The sequence below is a fragment of the Barbus barbus genome, assembly GCF_936440315.1.
Source record: "Barbus barbus genome assembly, chromosome: 38".
Lineage (NCBI taxonomy): Eukaryota > Metazoa > Chordata > Actinopteri > Cypriniformes > Cyprinidae > Barbus > Barbus barbus.
In genome coordinates, this window is record NC_136716.1 from 12,242,036 (window position 1) to 12,262,977 (window position 20,942).

Here is a 20,942-nt window from a genome sequence, read left to right on the forward strand (position 1 = left end):
TCATTTTTCAAAACTCTAGACATAATTCACAATGATCAAAAAACATTTAACACGTTTTCCAAATGCTTGGATACAATATATAATACATTACAATGATCTAACTATCAATTGATACAACTGCTCAAAATGCTATGTAACCCAAAAAATTCTGCATCATTGTTATCAGTATTTGTTTTTCCTACAGTAAATGTCTTTTTAGAGGGGGATAGAGCTGGAAGCTGATGAAAACCATTCATATTTTTGGATGAGGCAGGGTTTAACCTGGCCATGACATGGAGTGGTTGAGATCGGCCCAGAACGATGTTAGCTGGGGGGCCTGACCACCCCCCACTGAATGTGATTTTGAGGGGACCCCACAGCAAAATCAGTGCAATGGGCCCAGAATTCCTAGCGACGGCACTGAGTGTAATCATGGTTTCAGGCCCAGCCACAGTTTATCAGCTTGTATTTACTCCATACTCCCCTTTCCTTACTGTAACCCCACTGAAGAATTTTTCTCCACATGGAGGAGGAAGGTTTACAAGTCACTCTTCTCCAGGCCATAGATGATGCATGCAACGACATCACAGGAGGAGACCAATCTCAGGCCTGTATTTGCCATGCCAGAAGATTGTTTCTAAGATGTTTAGCTAATAAAAACATCCATCATGATGTGGATGAGAACCTGTGGCCAAATCCACAAGACAGGGTTGATAAAAAAGTGCAGTGAGGAACACTCCAGTTGACATTAGGTTTATAGTTTTTTCTTATCTTTTTTTTCTTATCTAATTTCTGCTTATCTAAAGATTTTGAAAAACCTGTTGTGAGTTGATGATTTATTTTCTAATTTTGTTTAATGTTTGCAGTCTCTGTACTTTTCTCTCTAGTCTATTACAATGATGCATGAATGTGTAGAACCACAATGAAAGCTGCATCATGTGTTTTGAACAACTATATTTAATGATTGTACTAACAACTACACAGTGAAATTATGGGCATCTTGTGTGTGGGTGATCTAAAGTAATGTTCCTATGATATTTCATAATAAATGAGTTATTTGAACCAATGCTTCTGCAAATGCAAGGCTTCTTTAAAGATATGAACGCAATCTGCGAGTTACAAATGATGACTGTTTTGAGTTTTGTATCTAGGGTTTTGAAAAATGACATCAAGGTCCTGGAATTGGTGAAAAAATGATTGTAAAAAACCAAAACAAAACTGTAGTTGTGTTATTTTAGTATTATTGAGATTCTATTTTAATTTAAATGTTTTATATATTTTCATTTAAAAATGTTTTTTTGTTACTTTTTTAGTTCCTAGTAGTTATTCTAACTTAAAATGAGAAATGTTGCTTTGGCAAGCTGATTGTTTTTCTATATAATTTATTATATTTAAGCTAAATATCCATTTTAACAATTTTTCTATGGTTTATTTGTACTTTTTGTTTTAGCCAACTATAATAACCCTGTCTAATAGTATATAATGCTATTAAATGTAATAAATGACCTCGAATACATTTTATGCTTTACATCTATTCTAAATGAAGGCTGCATGATTGAATTATAAATCCATTTATCTACCTTAAGCTTTGTTTCCATAATGTTTTCAATTATTCTACATCACTGTCACCCACAGAAAATGTTTTTCACAGTTACAATTCACTTTAAAACGTTTACATGCAGAAACGCATACAACTGCAACAGTCTGTTCTTTTAAAGTTGCATTTGAATTGCATCATTGTGCTCACATCTTAGCAGTTCTTATGAAAATATGCTGATGACAGGTCAACTAAGGCAGTCTTTAAAAAGACAAAAAGAGAACTTTCTTTTTATTTGTACACTTTATCCACTTATAATCCACAAAATTATTTGCTTAAGATTTTCCTGCTTTTTCGTTTTGAAATTAAGGCTTGTAAATCCACCAAATCAGATACAGACTCGCATTTCTATATAATTTATGGTTGGCATTCACATGGCAGTTTCCTTTTGGTAGCTGTCCACTCACACAATCCCTGGCATTTATATGATTTCATGGGCTATGCCACTAATTAACCACTACGGCTTTTCAGGGTGTGATCCTCTCATCCAATATTGCTGTCACGAGCAGATAAAAAGATTTTACATCTAATCATGTGCATAATGTACTTCCAGTAGCAATAAAATTAGAGGGCAAAGGAGAGCAAGGGAGTGACACTATGCTCATGAGATGAGCAGAGACATTTCAGAACATGCATGTTTTGAATAGCATACAAAAATACATATATAAAACCTAAAACGAAGCTGTAACATAATCATTAAAAATGAAACATTATCTGACTGTTGATGTCCTCGTTTGCAGCTGAGGCTGTGGTTTACATTGAAGTAGTAATACCCTGTGAAAGAAAGTGTTTTTTGATAATTGCATGTAGGATATGATGAGGCTGGAATTGTTTTTAGTACATTATATAGACGTGTTAAATGTTTTCTATACCTTGTGTTTTTGTTATTTGGATGTTTAGGCTGTGTTCTGTTCATTTTTCATGTGCTACATTTTGTAGTTCCTTTATTATTATTATTATTATTATTATTATTATTAGTTCCCTGATTGTGTCCTGATGTATTATTAGTCTACCAGCCTATGTGCATATAAACTCCAGTTATATGTTCTTTGTAAGGTCTTGTCAGTGTATGGCTAATGTTAGTATGCTCAGTTTATTTGATAAACCTTCTGCATTTGGATCCTGCTCAATTTGCCTACTTTACACACGGGTGCACAATCACCCACCAAAATGGAAAAAAAAAGCTTTTTTTTAAAATATCTTCTAATATGCTGTTCATTTAATGAGAAGTAAAACAAAGGGATTCACAATTAATCTGGTAGCTTCACAGTCACATTGTCTTTAATCACTATGTTTTCAGAGATTAAGAGATGCTTTACTGGAGTGCAAAAATAAAAATATTAAGTATTTGAATGGAATGATGGCACAAAACAATACAGGCAAAACTATTGCTTTTTCAGGCACTGGTCAGTTTTGAGATTTTAGGCTATTGTGCCTCCATAACTTGACTTTTTTCAAGTTTTGTTCATATAAAAAAAAAACATGCAAAATCTCCTCTGTAAAAGCCTTGTAAAAACATAGGTCAATTTTTTTCTTTTTTTAATTTGAACCTAATTTTACCCAATGTTCAGATTTCTGTTCTGGATATGTGAGGAAACTTGTAATACAAAACAACTGCCTCAATGTTCTGTCATTAATAAACTTGGAAAGTATGGAAAGTATTAATATCTTAGTTACAATTTTGACCCTATACTATAGGGCCTATGGGTCTCAATTAGTTGTAGAATAGCTTAAGTTTTTCCAAATTATTTCATAGCTCATTAGCTGTTTTACCATTTCATGTACTGTGTGTGTAAAACTGTTAAAAACATAAAAAAATCAGGGCCTGTATTCCTAAAGATTCTAAGAATCCTCTCAGAGAGCTCCTAATCTATCTTAAAAATTGTAACTAGGAGTCTTAGCTTAAAAGTGATTCAGGACCAATCTGAGAGCAACTCTGAGCGAGGAAAAGACAAAAACTTTTGCTAGCTATGACCCATTCATCTGAAGACTATGATTGGTTGGTGGTTAAGAAGGAAATAAAAGAGGGCTTTTAAGAGTAGGGTATATTATAAGCCTTCACTTTGAAATTACAGGCGGAATTTTTCCTGTTTTACCGTACTCTCTCTCTCTCTCTCACACACACATTATATATGTATATACATTCTTTATTTTTTATTTACCATGCTGTCATACTGTGCTTTATAGGAAATGAACAGAGACATAGCATAATAAGTGCTGTAACAGACCCAAACCATCACTGCTGCATAGTTGCATTTTTCCAGTTGCCAGATATGTTAATGTAGTGATTACGTCCATTTCTGGCGCTATGGCATTTCAGGGTGGTGTCTGAGATGTTAGCATGTCTCTAATAAGATCGGTCACAAACATGATCCCTGCACGAGCTAATGTGTAGCGTCTTATTAACTCACTGTCATGCATTGTGTGCAACACATTTCTTCTCTCTCTTCATGTTTCGTCCATTTTCTCCACTGCTAAAGAAACTCTTAAGCCCCTTAAAAGTCCTCGTCCGTACTCCTAACAATTTTGGACCTTAAGACCTCTTTTAAGGGTTAAGATGCTTTCTGAATTACTTTTTTCTTTACTATGATCTTTTCTTTAATTTGAAGAGGAAACACCCACATTTCTAAGAATTTTGTTACTAGGAGCAACTCTTAGCACTAACATTTTTCATGAATACGGGCCCAGCTCTTTTTAAGGGCTAATAAGATTCTCCAAATCTGCAAATACAGATTAAATGTGGTAACAGTAGGAAAATATTTGACCAAGTTGCTGTTTGAGCCAGTTAAAAGCCAGGTGGAAACACCAGCTTCCCTTGCTAAAACACCAGGGCCCGTATTCACAAAATAATTTATCTTATCACTAAGAGTTCTCCTAAATAGCAGTAAAAGTTTTTAGCTAAGAGTTTTCTCTTAAAACCTATTCACAAAGCTGCAGAGACTAACATTTACTAAGGAATAGAGAGAAGTCTTAAGCTAAGAGTAAGGGTGGGGTTGACCCCGTTGCTATAGATCATGTCAGCATGCTAATTAACTATGCACACAGTGATTGGCTGATAGGAGAGGGGAGGGGTCTCTGTCAGAGATTTATTCATAGAAATATTGTAGAGCATGATATTGTGTTGCCATATCCAAATAAAGCTTTAAAAAATAATGTTAATTGCCACATTAAAATAAAGATTTTAACATGCAGGCTAAGTGTCATTAATTAAACAAATATATGTTCAGCTAATTGTCAGTCTCTAACATGTGTGCTTCTTATAGCGGATATGTATATAAACAGCTTTTTTTTTTATTAACAGAGTAGAATAACCATGGCTGATAGTCAGACATGCAAACGTAAAAGAAAACCAAACTGGAAGAACATCTGTTACTTCTTGCCAAAATGGTTAATGAAAAGGATATAATCAAAGGAACATTTGGAGTCGGGATAACCTCCAAACCTTAAAGGTGATACCATTTTAAAGGCTCATTATTGTCAAATGTTTCTAAAATGTTTATATTCTGAGGCAGAATGCAGACAACAGCCATTTTAGGATAGTTGTGAGTTGGTCTTAGTGACTTAGGAGTCCTCTTCACTACTCCTAACGTTTCACAGATTTAGGACCTAGTTTTAGCGCTAAAACACTTTGTGAATACTCTTAGAGTAAAAATTTAGGAATCCTAAATTTAGGACTGACACGCCCACTATTTTTAAGATTTTCTCCTAAATCGGCGAGTTAGGAGCTACTTTTAGCCTTAAGATGTTTTGTGAATACGGGCCCAGAACTTCATGGGAACAACTCATGTACAGTTACAAGAGTCTGAATTTTCTAAAGAATGAGTTAATCAAGAGCTTTCTACCATTTTTATTATTCATAGCACGTTTTCTCTGAACGAGACTGAGGGGGGAACAGAACTGTGCTAGGGGGATTGCTCTCGGCTCTCCCTTTCTAAATCAGAATTTTATTTTTCTCTTCATGGTCTCCAACAGCATGACTGGGAATACGACATTGTACTCTATGCATATGAGGTATATCGATCTTAAAGGAATAGTTCACCCCAAAATGAAAATTTTGAAAATTGACTTACCCTCAGGCCATCCAAGATGTAGATGAGCTTGAAATTAATTTAGAGAAATTTATCAATAGATCACTTGCTCATCAGTGGATCCTCTGTAGTGAATGGGTGCCGTCAGAGTGAGTGTTCAAACAGCTGATAAAAACATCACAATAATCCACTAGTAATACACACGTCTCCAGTTCATCACTTACTAACTTGTGATGTGAAAAGCTGTTATTAGAAATAAATCCATCATTAAGGCATTTTAACTTTAAACCCTCATTTTGAAAATCCATAAAATGACTTCCTTCAGTGAAAAACTTAATTTCCTGTTGCCCTCACACATTAAAATCTGGTAAATGATCTGTGCATATTTCTCTCCTGATTCCATATCCTGAAAATCTCCTGATTTTTGGGTAAACTATTCCTTTGTGTCTAACTCAGTCAACTGAGTTCAGGAATATTTTTAAGGAGTTATTACTTTTGTGAGTTCATGTCTACACCCCCCCCCCCCCCCCCCCCCCCCACTGCTACAAACCTCGAATTGATGAATCACAAAGAGAAACTTCAACAGGTTCAGAAGAGACGATAGGGATAGACAAGAATATTATGAAGAATATTCATATAATTTTATTCTATTTTTGCTCCACTATCAAAAATAGTTACAAACAAATCCAAAATCATATGTCGCATGCCTATGCTAAAAACTCAGAGCTAAAACACTTGTCAGAATTCTAAATAAATTGATCTGTTGAAAAAGACCTTTTAAGGCTCTCAGTCTTCCTTACATGCAGCTTAAGTATAACTGCTTTTAATTATTTTAAGTTTGGATGTGACATCCCATGCATCACCAATTCCTCTGTGCACCGATCATATCAAATATCTAGGTATTAATGTTTCCCCCAGGCTGTCAGAGCTGTTTGGACTCAACTACACTCCACTACTTAAAACAATAGACGAGGATCTTCAACGCTGGATGAACCTACCACTATCTATTATGGGCAGAATATCAGCAATTAAAATGACTATACTCCCTAAATTAAACTATTTATTTACAATGACACCAACACAACCCACCCTTTCCTGGTTTAAATCACTAGATTCAATAATTACCAAATTTTACTGGAAAAACAAGACCCCAAGAATCAAATTGACCACCCTACAGAAACAGAGAACACAAGGAGGACTGGAAGCACCACATTTTTACCACTACTTTCTGGCCAATCAGCTCCAAAATATACACAAATGGATTCAACCTAACTCATCAGAAAGCACATGGCTAGATGTTGAACAAACAATTTGTAAGGACATTAATACTTCAGATTTACCCTTCTACAATCAGACAATCAAAAAGCATCACTGTTTTAAAATGCCGACAATAGCAGCAGCTCTGACAGCCTGGTGGAAATTCCATCAAATCACAAACTCTCCTCTTGCACCATCTAAATACACCCCAATTTGGAATAACCCAGATTTTACAGCTAACAAGAAGCCACTCAATTTACGCACATGGGCTGAAAAGGGAATCACAACTTCAGCATATCTTTCATAATAATAACTTGGCACCATTCTCCCACTTGGTTCAGAGATACGGCATTGGGAGCAATTGTTTTTTGGAATACTCACAAATCAAATCATCAATTCAATCAAAAATTGACACTAGGACAATTAATCTAGACCTCCCCCTCCCAATATCAGCGCTATTAAATATTTCTTCTTCTAAAAAACTACTCTCCAAAATATACAGAATTATATCAAAATTGGACAATACATTAGGTATACCAAATGTTAAATGGGAATCAGATTTATCTATTGCCCCCGATGCCACTTTCTGGACACAAATCTGCAAAAACATTTACTTCATGACGAAAAATGCCAATTTTCAACTTATACAATATAAAGTACCTCATAGATTTCACCTTACTGGACGAAAATGATTTAAAATGGGTTTTTACTTCAGAAACATGCTCACACTGTACACAAAACACCCCAGACACCTATCTTCACGCCTTGTGGCATTGCACCCCAGTTAAAGAATTTAGGGAAAATGTTACTGAGTCACTATCCAACCATATGGGATGTCACATCCCATTGTCTCCTTCCCTCTGCATATTAGGTGACACATCCATAATCAACTCAAACGATACAGATAGTAAATTACTCTTAGTAGCTCTAACTATCGCCAAGAAAACTATCCTCATGAACTGGAAATCAAGGAATAACATACATATTTCATCTTGGAAAAACTCAATAACAGACTACATCTCCATGGAAAACCTATCAACTTCCACTCAAAATAATACAACAGAATTGAACCCCTCTTTGTTATCTCTCATAAACTTCCATCAATCATGAATCCGTTGACCCGCTCTGTCTGAAGCCACCCTCAACAACACACCATTCATCAATATCTACATAAGATTTTGGGGGAGGGGGGTTAGGAAGAGGTAGCAACAAAGACTAATATCAAACTAAATCAAAAACTTAAAATATTTTTCTATTATTAATATTATTATTATTTATTTTTTTATCTTTCTCTATCCTTTCTTACGGTCGCTTACTGCTCTCTGCACTTTTCTTCTCTCTTTCTCTTTTCACGCCTCTGGGCCTCGGTTGGCTGTGGCCTGTGTGGTTGGGTTTAGTGGTTGGTGGGTGTGCTGTGGGGCCGGGGGCCTTGTATCTCCAACCTGTACTAGCTTTGGCCTGGTTTTCTTGCCTCTGGCAGGTTCAGCACTACATGCCTTGTTTCTTTTAATGCATCACTAGACGGTATACATACATCTACATACATCAAGGGAAGAGGAGAGAGGAGGAAGGAGAAGAGGGGAAGGAAAAAAAAAAAAAATGCATACATGTATATCAGACACACACAGGTGTGTGGGACGTGAGCATGGGGGCCTGGGCTTTGCACTGGGCTGGCTCCACACTGCACGTCACACTTTTTTAATGCATCATACACTTAACAATACATATACAGTCCATATGTAAGGTAAACACGGCATGTGAGTGGCGGCCGGGGGTGAGACTTTGGTCCTTGTGCCCTGCAGCTCCTCTCCTAGATGGCTCGTCCTGGGCCTAAACTATGCCTTGCCCACGGAGGGCCCAGAGGCAGCCTTACAATATCTTACTCTTTTTAGCTTTATTATTATTATTATTATTATTTTCTCTCTATTATTAATATTATTATTATTATTTTGTTATTCATACTATGATTACTACTATTATTATTATTATTATTACTACTATTTTGTCCTCTTTCTAATCCTCCAACTTTCCCCACATGTATTTATTTTTTTAATTACTATCCTCTAATTTTTGTTATTAATGTTACTATTATTATTATTATTACTGTTATCATTACTGTTGTACTTTCTTTTTTTTTTTGGATTAATTTATTTAATTTTTTATTATTTTGTTTAGTTATACTTCCAAACCCAACACCCAGTCTCACACACACACACACACACACACACACACACACACACACACACACACACACACACACACACACACAAACCATGTTGGCTGTCATGTATGTTTTGTTGACCCTGGTTACTCTGTATCTGATTTGTCACCTGTAAATAGCATGTTTGTTTGCATAATAAAAACAATAAAAAATTTTTTTATATATATATATATATATATATATATATATTAAGTGTGTGGCTATGTTATGGAATGAGTCTCAGACAGAAGATTAGAATAATGCAGATTGCATTTATTAGCAGCAACAGAGGTAAATGGCAGGTAAGTGGGGAGTTCAATGCAGAGGTTTCAGTACTAATGAGGAAAGTAATCAGAGTCTTTTCCTTACAGGAGATCATGGCAATAACGGAGGAGGAATGGATGACAGCACACTCCTCAACGGAGCAACACAAGGAGACACAACGGAGTCTTGCACACGCACACGCACACGCACACGCACACGCACACGCACACGCACACGCACACGCACACGCACACGCACACGCACACGCACACGCACACGCACACGCACACGCACACGCACGGCAAGTACATCAATGCTGGAGTAGCATAGAATGTCCACTACATATGAACAAGACCAGACACAGGTGGAGTGAGGTGTGTGCTTATAAAGCCATCTTGACGAGGGTGCAAATGCAGTGCAGGTGTGTGCAATCAATAATCAGGTGAGGGTGTGTGCTGTGATTGGATGGTGAGAGAGCCTGGCCGATCTGTGACAGGCTACAGTGACTAAACTATGTTGACTCATTCAACATTACTATCAGCACTATAGGATCAATGTATATTTTCAAAGATTTAAAATCAAGAGATCTGGGGCCTGTACCATGAAGCTGGTTTAGCTGGCTAGCCAAGTTTCAGTTTAGTTTGCACCAATCCTGGGTTTTAGGTACCATGAATGTGGCTTGGCTTTTAGCTGCGTTCATTGCCACAGTAACTTACATTCCAAGGCTAACCTGCTAAGCATGTTCTGGGTTAGAGATCTCAAACTGAATGTGGACCAATCAGATGTTAGCAAAGTGACACATGTCTGACACAAAAAAAAGTCACTCCCCCATTTTCTCTTCCTACAAATTAAAGGTCGCTATGAAATACCTAAAAAAAAATAAATAAAAATTGTCTGGTTTTAATGATAATTAGAATTTACATATGATTTATATAATTATAATATGATTTATATTGTTATTACTAATACAAGCATACAAGCACTTTTAGTTTAACAATTATTATAAAGCATTGATTTTAAATTAATATTAATATTTACAGATCATATGTAATATAAATAAGTGGTAGACTCAATAGATAAGCCTTTAAAAATGGCTACATGTTACCTTACATGTTTGAGTCTGTCCCATATTAGCAACTATATAAAGTAACTTGAGAAGTTTTACTTGTGACTGCACTGATAGAGCCAGATCATTTCCTTTATTTGTCCTCTTTCATGGACAAGTACTTCAGTGGAAATGCGTTTAAATTCATCATATTCTTTAATATCTTAACCTTTAACAAAAGAGTTTTGAATCACACTTGCTCTGTGTTGTGATTGGCTGTTCGCCGCTGATGTCACATATTCATGTGCACGCGCTCCATTACCTCAGGATCAAGCCTGAGTTGGCAGAGAAAGTTGATGATCAGCTTCATGGTACCAACAAAGCCAGATTGGAGTAGTTTGGTTTTGTCAACTCAAAACTTATTCTATAACTCTGAATTTGTTCATCTACCATCATGGTACAGGCCCCTGACCTTACATTTTCATAAATATTTACTTATTTTGTATTTATTAAATAAGTAGTAAGCATTAATAATAATAACATTAACAACAACATATCAATTATAGTTCCAAAGCAATATTTTCAAATTTATATTTGACTATTTATGACTGATGTTGTAGTATCCTTTTTCATATGCTCGCATGATATTAGATGAGTACTACCATACTATTAATTCAGATTTCATCTCAAATGTAGCATTTTTATTTATCTTATATATTTTTATTTTATTTTATGTATTTATTTAGTTATTTATCTATTTATTTAACAAATAATATCATCTATTTATACTGGTTGAGGAAGTAAAAGAACGTTTGGGGAATTAGAGAAGATTAAAATGTCAAAAAAGAGAGAGAGAGAGAAAGAGAAAGTTCTAGATCTCATATCACTGAAATGATGAGCCGGTGTAAAGCTTAATTTAGAGAGATGACGAAATAGACAATTCAATCAAATTCCCTACCACCCCCTGTCTAATGCGCTTACGATGTACATATTCCAGACTGGGAGATAAAAATGACTCAATATTTTCCTTTAAAAGTTTGAAAACCTTTAAACCTTAAAACCTTTGTGCTGCTTTAATCTAGTACTTAAACCGCAGGGAAAAAAGAAGAGTCCCCTAGCATAGAAATCCCACGTGTATTTAATATATTCATTCCACTGGATATTTTAAACATTATCTGCTTTTAGGGCAAGGCTAAAATAAACTTGCTGATGCAAGTACATCAATTGTGAAACTAATCCCGTAGTTTGCTATAATCATCCTGCTTGTGAAACGATGCTAAGATTTTAGACCCATGAAAGTGTAGGTTAAAAGAAACGAAACCTAGGAAGTTGCAAGGCGCGAGTAAAAAGAGCGGGTAAATCCTATTATTGAAATTCTGAGATGAGTGGCAGGTTTTCTCAATGGATCCAGGTGATTCTAAACCAATTTACAATAATAAAGAACTCAGCACAGTGGAGTGACTGGCTATTTGCATCTCTTTTCACTTGGTAAAGGTCAAGTTTGACAGACAGTCTACAGAGACCTCAAACAGACCTGACTGTTTATGAGACGTTAAAATACACACAATTCACCAGAGGTTTTATAGTTATGAAAGGGCATATGGCTGGTTTAATCATCAAAAATATTTGCACAGAAAATTATTTTTTTCTTTCTTTCTTTCTTTCTTGCTTTCTATCACTCTCTCTGGAACAAAGGCATTAAACTACACTATAAAACTAATCTAACTCAACTGTTCATACTAAATATAAAATACTTTTAGGCACTGCAGTAGCACTTTATTTTTAATTAGCTATAACTTATCACCTGAAGATCGCCAGTTTTGCTGCAAGGCCTGGCAATCTCATGACCACCTATATCTACTCTGTGTAGGCACACTAGGGTTCTCTTTTACTTAGTTATGTTTCTGTTCTCTCTATTTCTAACTTTATCTCTTCGTCTCTATGTTCCCTCTTTTCTTTCGCCTTTGTAGCATTGCTAATGGAAGATTAGCAATGGCCCCACTGCTTCACATGAAGCATGTGCAATTGGATATAGAGCATTCAGCAGTGGCAGCACTGACTGATAATCAATACTACTGTACATTAGCAGTTAGCCCAAGAGCAGTGGGTGTTGTGCTAATTTGGGACTATAGGGAAAAAAGGGAAATTCTCTTTGTCTAATCTATATGACATTGCATAGTCCTGTATTTTGCTCTTGATTTTGTTCATCTACATGGCCGCCAATACTTGACTTGTCATTGAGACAGCATTCTTGATAGAGCTCAGCACATTTTGTACTCATGGTACACTCTCAGAAAAAATATACATACATTTTTCATTTAGGGGTACAACAGCTTTTAACTGGGGCAGTACCCTCACAGAGACACTTCTGTACCTTCATATCCCCTTCATGATTTCATAGTAATACCAACAGAGTACATTACTACCTTAAGGGTATGTAACTTCAAGATTTATGCAGTCTTCAGGGGTAAAGAAGGTACAAAGATGTCCATTTTAGTAATGCCCAATTTTTATATGAAAGTTATATAAAAGATAAATAGTTTTGGTTACACTTTTTTAAAGGTGTCTTTATTACAGTGTAATTATGTAGTTAGATACTGAGTAATATTAACAAAAAGTACATGGTTTGGTTTGTAGAATGCAATTATGCATAAGTTATTGTTATTACTACAGTAAATACATTTAAAGTAACAAGGACACTTATTTAAACCAATAATTAAAAATATTTTTGTTAGTACTAATAAATATAATTAAAACAGTCATTCATTTACTGTCAAAGCTCTTTTATCTTTTTTTTAACTATATTTATGAGTTTTCGGACAAAGATCTTAAGTAGAAAATAGTACAGGAATGTAGGTTGTAATTTGCTTTATTATGCAAAGGGATTTAGCAAAACCTTACCTTCTAAAATGTCATAATGCCCTTTGGGACTCATAAGTACAGCCAAAAATAAATAAACACCTGAATATAATTACATTGCTAAATTCATAGCAGCAGCAGCTACACCACATTTACGTACATGTGGCATGTTAAATGTACTGTCTATAATAGTGAATTATGCATGATTACAAGCAACTAACCTATATGTACATGTAGAATATGAAATTAATTAATTAATATGACTCAGCACTTATTTATGTAATTACATTAAAATACGTTTCCTTACATTTTCATTTTACAACAAACATAACAACAAAACCTTAAATTAAATGCTGTCTTGGTTAGAAATCACAACACCACACAGTCATTGCCCTTTCCATCAATACCAGTACATCCACTTCTGCATCAAATCCTCATCATAGTCTTTTCTTCTGTTAAATAGCCTGATCTCATATTCCTTTCATTTTATGCAGTAGAGAGACTGAATTATATATTCTCCATATAACTAAATACATAGAGAGGAGATTGCTGTATATTTGTTAATACCTCTCCATATCAGGTCTGTCAAGGCTATATTTCATGCTACAGCAAATCCATCCAAGACCTTGCATCTGACAGCATTCATTTCAAGCACAGAAAAACTGCACTGCAGTCTTTCATACTTTCACAAAAAAAGGGGAAAGAATGACACGTTTCCAATGACGAAGGAATAAATAACTAAAAATACTGTTTAGAACTAAAAAAGGAGACCCTGATGCGAGTTGATCAGAACATTGATTACAGGCTTTATCTGTTGACAAAGAATAATTCATCTCTGACGAAGAGCAATGTAACATGTGACCACAAAACAAGAGCAACTATGAACAATTTACAAGTAAAATGCTGACCTTGTTACAGAGAAAAATGAGATTCAAAGTAACCCTAAAGTGAATGAATAAAGGCCATGTTAAATTATGCACACACACACACACACACACACACAGATACACAGAGTTCAACGTATTCTGATGAGAGGACACATTTATCTTCCATACTGAGAGCCAAAGGCACTACATCTACAGATTCTGACTCAGGATACATATTAAATGGGGGGGATGGGGGGGGGGGGGGGGTTATTCAGATTCAACATCATCACCCTAATATTCATTCCTACAAATGAAGCAAAGTCTCACAAGCAAGTCAGAGCACACACAACTGACTTTCACACAGGTCATCTTATCTCTTTTTGGCCTTTCGCATCTCTCATAAACCACCCAAAAATGAAAATTCTGTCATCACTTACTCACCCTCATGTCATTCCAAATCTGTATGACTTACTTTCTTCTGTCAAACACAAAAGAAAGTGTTTTCAACTCTATACTGGCCACTCTTTTCCATGCAGTTACAATGAATAAGGACTAACAAAGTGTCTAACAACATGTCCATTGAAAATTTACCTTTCCCTCATGTCAGAAGTATAGTGTGAGCACTTGGAGTACATCACAAATAAAAGCATGATAACTAATATTAATGGGTTCTATTGTCTTTTGACGCATTGCTGAAGCTGAAAGCCCTTTTAAAACCATCCATCAGACTAGTTTGACCAGGCTGGGAGACTATAAAGACCAGCAAACCAATAGGCTGGACTAAAATGTTTTTAGATCATTGTATCATAAATTGGTCCACATGACTCATGCGCTGTATTTCGACTCTCCCAAGTCTTCATATACCCTTTGTGTTCTTTTATTAAACACGTTGACTAATCTGATAATGCCTTCGGCTATCAGTAAGTGTGTAGTCTGTCCCCTAAGCTTAATTTAAAACATTTTTGATATGTGTTTGCTAATTCTACAGAAGTACTTATAAAAATCAGTGCAGAAACATAAATAAAATCCATGTGGACCTGGATATGACAAGAGGAGCCTGAGTGATGAGGCAAAAAGACAGTCACAAAGAATGTTTGTAATCATCAAGAAGAAAGTAGGACAACATGTTTAATAGAAATGTTACCGTTTATAAGTATTTTGACTTTCAAGATGCTCTGCATTCTCAAAAAGGAGAGACTAAAAAGGGCAGAGTAGGAGATATAGGCTGAAAAAAGAAAACCTGAAGTTCCTCTCTTCAGAACTTCAGGTTATGTTTGTCACATTTTAACCCTGTGTAGAGAGCTGACCAAAGACCCAAGTCCCCTCAGAGCCCAACACATCCGCACTGTACATGAAGAATGGAAGAGAAATGCAGAAAAACTGCAATAACCTCGTAAAAATTTATATAGTTGGTTTAATCATTGATATTTTGACATTGGACAGTCTGGACATTTTCTTTTTCTGTGAAAAAAATCTAGTTCATACAACACTGCAGAGGAATGTTATAAGGCATGAATACTGATGTGCTGATGGAGAGGGGGTGGGGGACACTTCAAGACGACTTTGGCGTCAAAATATGTCAAATGTAAATTCATGTTCCAGGTCTATCATATGTTCACACAGTTTTCAGTTTGAAGGCGTGTGGAACAGTATACATTGCAAGCAACTAATTTATGTTAAATGATAGATTTTCATTAAAACCAAGTTACAGAAAAATCCAAAAACCAATAACTAAATTAATACAACAACAACAAAAAACAACTGATTTTATTTGCATATTTCATGTACTGTACATGTTCGAAGGTAAGATAGAACTTAAAAAAAACAAACAAAAAAAACCCCAGAAGTCTTATGCTCATCAAGGCTGCATTTTTAAAAAATATACAGTAAAAACTGCAATATTGTTAAATATTTTTACTATTTCAAAATTAAAAATTTTCATTTTAATATGCTGTTTTGGTGCTCAAACGCTTATTAATATTATACAATTTGGAAACAGTTGTGCTATTTAACATTTTTGTGGAAACCGTAATACATTTTTTTGGAATTCTTTGTTGTCTTTACTGACTCTTTTGATCAAATTAAAAATATCATTATTTTGATCTGTATAAATGTCAGCAGATAGACACGGGACACAGAGGTAAGTGCAATACAAACAACAGGTTTATTGAAAAGCAGCTGAGGGGAATGAGATGAGCAGGAAGTCTGGGTAAGCAGGCGGGGAATGGGAAAGTCTCTTGGGGCTTATCTGAGTGTAAATGTCCTTGTATCCTAATCCAGGGGATCCAGAGGGAACAGCGGAGCATGGAGACGGTGGAGCACAGGAGCAATAGAGAACGGGGATAGGAACACAGGAGCAACTGGTAGGTAGACAAAAGGTAAGTGGGTCAGGTTAGTCAACATAGAATGTTTGAGACCAGACAGTGAGTGAACGGGAGGAGTGCAGGGATATAGTGCTGCTGATTAGTGCTGACAGGTGGCGGTGATCAGAAATCAGGGGATTGGGATCTGGTGAGTGTCGTTAGTGGAGACTGCGGTGACTCTTTGACAGTACCCCCTCCTCCAGGTGCGGCTCCTGACGCCCTATTATGGCGACGGGGTCGGCCACGGCTTCTGGTTGTGGGACGGTCAGGGTGGTTCTGGTGAAACTCGGCCAGGAGAGAGGGATCCAGCACATCGTCCCGGGCCACCCAGGATCTTTCCTCCAGCCCGTATCACTCCCAGTGAATTATGATATTACAGGCGACCACCCCGTCGCCGAGGGTCCAAGATGTCCTGCACCCTGTAGACTAGGGGATCCTCGATCTCGGGAGGAGGAGGTACTGCAGGCTCGTCGGGCTCTGTGACAGAGGGAGAGACAGGCTTGAGGAGTGAAACATGGAATGCTGGATGGACACGATACCGTGCAGGGAGTTGGAGACGGAAGGTGACTTCATTTATTTGCCTCTCAATGGTAAAGTGACCGACATAGCGGGGACTCAGCTTCTGGAAGGGCAGGCGGAGACGCAGATCCTGGGTGGAGAGCCAGACCTTATCTCCAGGATGATAGACGGGGATGGAAGACCGACGGGCATCTGCATAGGTCTTGTGTCTCTGCACTGCCTGCTGGAGTTGGACATGAGCTGAGTCCCAAACTCTCTCACTCGCTCGGAACCAGTGGTCGACAGCTGGAATGTCGGGGGGTCTTCTGTCCAGGGAAACAGAAGGGGTTGGTAGCCGGGCCACGGGAGGAAGCGGTTCCAGCTGTATCCTGTTTGTCATGACAGTAGGCCTGACGATATCTCCCAATCTCCTGAATCTTCCGCTCAGTCTGGCCATTAGTCTGGGAGTGATACCCTGAGGAGACACTGATGGTGACATCGAGGAGTTTGAAGAATGCCTTCCAGACACGGGAGACAAACTGTGGCTCACGGTCGAAAACGACATCTTCCGGGATGCCGAAGGTGCGGAAGAGATTATGGAAGAGGGCCTCTGCTGTTTCGAGGGCTGTGGGTAAACCCCGGAGGGGAATTAACTTGCAGGCTTTGGAGAATCTGTCAACTGCAACAAGTATGCAGGTATAACCTTCTGACTTGGGGAGATCTGTGACGAAGTCAACTCGAACATGGGACCAGGGGCGACGTGGAATGGGTAATGGGACTAATTTTGTATGGGTTCAGGTGTGGAGGGTTCGTCGGGGGTATGGATACATGAGAGGGAATCTGCTTGATATTCTTAGCTCCGGATGGATAAGTGATGGAAAACTGGAACCGGGTGAAGAAGAGGGCCCAGCGAGCCTGCTGGGGGTTTAACCTCTTAGCACTTAAGAGATATTCCAGGTTTTTGTGGTCAGTGAAGACTGTAAAGGGGTGTTGAGCTCCCTCCAGCCAGTGTCTCCATTCCTCCAGCGCCAGTTTAATGGCGAGCAGCTCCCGATTTACAATATTGTAGTTCCGCTCCGCTGTGGAAAGCTTCCTGGAGAAGTAAGCGCAAGGGTGGAGTCAGGGAGGCTCTCCGTGGTATTGAGAAAGCACTGCTCCCACACCAGTGGTGGAGGCATCCACTTCCACTATGAATGAGAGTTGGGGTTCGGGATTTGAGAGGATGGGAGCCGTGCAGAAGGCCTCCTGAAGCTTCTTGTAGGCGGCTCGAGCTTCGGAGTTCCAGGACAGAGACTTGGGTTTCTGATGGAGAATGGAAGTGAGGGGGGCTGAGTGGAGACTGAAGTTCAGAATGAACCTCCGGTAGATATTTGCGAAGCCGAGGAATCGTTGAAGTTCCTTTACTGACTGAGGCTGGGGCCAGTCCCAGATGGCTTGAACCTGCCCCTGGTCCATCTGGATCCCATCCGCACTGAGGATGTAGTCGAGGAACTGGCGGAGGACAGGCAGCTGGGGAGGATGGAGAATGAGCGGTTATGTCCGGCTGACAAGCCGTGAGACGTTGGGAGATCTTAACGGCCTTCTGCATAAAGCTCTCCAGACCGACAGTGTCATCATAGATCGCCATCTGGGCTCTGATCTGTGGATCCAAGCCCTGACAGTAAGCAGTGAGTAGTGCTGCCTCATACCATCCACACGAGGCCACCAGAGTCCGGAACTGCAGAGTATAGTCACTGGCCGAAGAATCTCCCTGACGGAGGCGGATGAGTTGTTTGGCAATGGCGAGCAAACCTGTGGATAGGCCGAAGACCTCCTTGAAGTGGGAAGAGAAAGCATCGAAAGAGTTAATTATAGTGGTCTGTGAGTTCCAGATGGCTCGTGCCCAGAGCAATGTCCGTCCAGTTAGCAGGGAGATCAGGAAGGCAACTTTAGCACGTTTGCAGGAAAATTTATGGGATAGCATCTCTATGTAGAGTGAAACTTGGAGTAAAAAAACATTACATTCAACTGCCTCACCCAAATAGTTTGCAGGGATGGCCATGGGACTGGCAGAGGCAAACTGAGGGTGTGTGACCGGAGAGAGAGCTGTTCGAAGAACGCTGATCAGCTCTTCGAGGGGATCCGCAGCAGCGAGGTTCGGGAACTCCATCTCCGGTCGTCGGCTCTGGTCTGGTCTTCTGCAGAGGTGGGTAGTAACGAGTTACATTTACTTCGTTACATTTACTTGAGTAAATTTTTTGGGTAACTAATACTTTTAGAGCATATTTAAAAATGGGTACTTTTACTCTTACTCAAGTACATTTTTAGTGAAAAAACGGTACTTTTACTTAGTTACTGTGGGCGACGCTCCTCTCGTTACTTTATCTTATTGCAATACGTAATAATAAAGTTAAAAATGCTTCAGTTTATTCCAAACGCGCCGTCTACTTTTCTCTGGGCAATGAACGATGCACATTCGCGAATGATTCATTCTTTTGAGTCAATTCTGTTCGAAGGCTCGAACAAACCTGTTGGCAAACCAGTGAATCGGTTCATGAATCAGTTTGAATGATTCGTTCAGTGTCGTCTGAAGCGGTTCTGTCTCAGATAACAGAAAGTTTAAGAACATCAAGAGCGATGAAGACGTGGCTTTGGATCTACAGTCAGGTGAAAGCAAATCTGAAAAGGCTATGGTTTGCTAGCTATGAAGATCTTTATTAGATGAACAGTGCTGTCGGTTCAACAGGTAGGCTATAGATTCGATTGCACTGACTACACGATACCACTATGACATTACCAGTTAGTTATAAATGTACCTTATACATTAAATACAATCCAGAATTTATTCATTAAATAAGCTGTCACAGAGTATGAAATGAACACCCGCCAAACCCGCGTTAGTTCCAGGAGGAATGCCTTTGCTTAGACACAATTAATATTGATATTTTCACAATATTTACACTTTCAGAAATAAAGGCCACATTTGTTTACATTTTGCGGAACAGACGGAAGAAGATTCATCATATGCATTTATTTCGTTATGTTTAGATGTTCTGTAGCGGTCTTGTGAGGAGATTTCTATCTTCTCCGTGTCAGAGGTTATATACATATATAAATAATACATAATTAATAATTCATTAATAACAATTAATATACTTTATAATTTAATTCAGTGATGCAAATCTGAATCTTTAACAGCTGTTACTCCAGTTTTCAGAGTCATATGATCCTTCAGCAATCATTCTAATATATTGATTTATTATCAGTGTTGTTGAAAAAAACAGCATATGCTAGTTAGGTATGTTTTGAAGTTGGGATGCTGGTTTATGCTGGTCATGTGCTGGTCTTAAGCTGGTCGGAGCATTAAACCAGCTCAAACCAGCATCCCATGCTTCAAAACATACCTATACCAGCATATACTGTTTTTTTCAACAGGGATTTGCAGGTTTTTTTGGAACATGTGACATTTTGTTAAGGATTTTGTTTATGAATAGAAGGTTAAAAGAACAGCATTGATAATAAATCAACATATTGGAATGATTTCTGAAGGATTATGTGACACTTAAGACTGGCGTAAAGGCTAATAAAAATTCAGATTTGCATCACTGAAATAAATTACATAAAAAAAAATATTTTGAACGGCAGTGTGTATGTATATGTATATATATGTAACAGAAGGACCAGGCTCCTCCCAGAGCCAGTTACCCCGATCCACTTCACCTGAGTTTTAATCACCTGCACCTGCACCTCATTATCACCAGCCACATATAAGCTCAGTCACCAAAGTCACCAGTTGTCCGATCTCAGGATTACTCCATGGACCCTCTCTGCTTCCTGACAAAGCTGAGTATCACTACCTGCGATTACTTACCTGTCCCTACTTACCTTCTGTCTTGTCCTATTCCAGTCCTCCTCCTCGTCTGTTCCGGTGGCTTGATCGGCTTCCCGCATATCTCTGCTGCTCTGCCGCGGCCAATCCCCAGGATCTGTCAAAACAGAAAGACTGA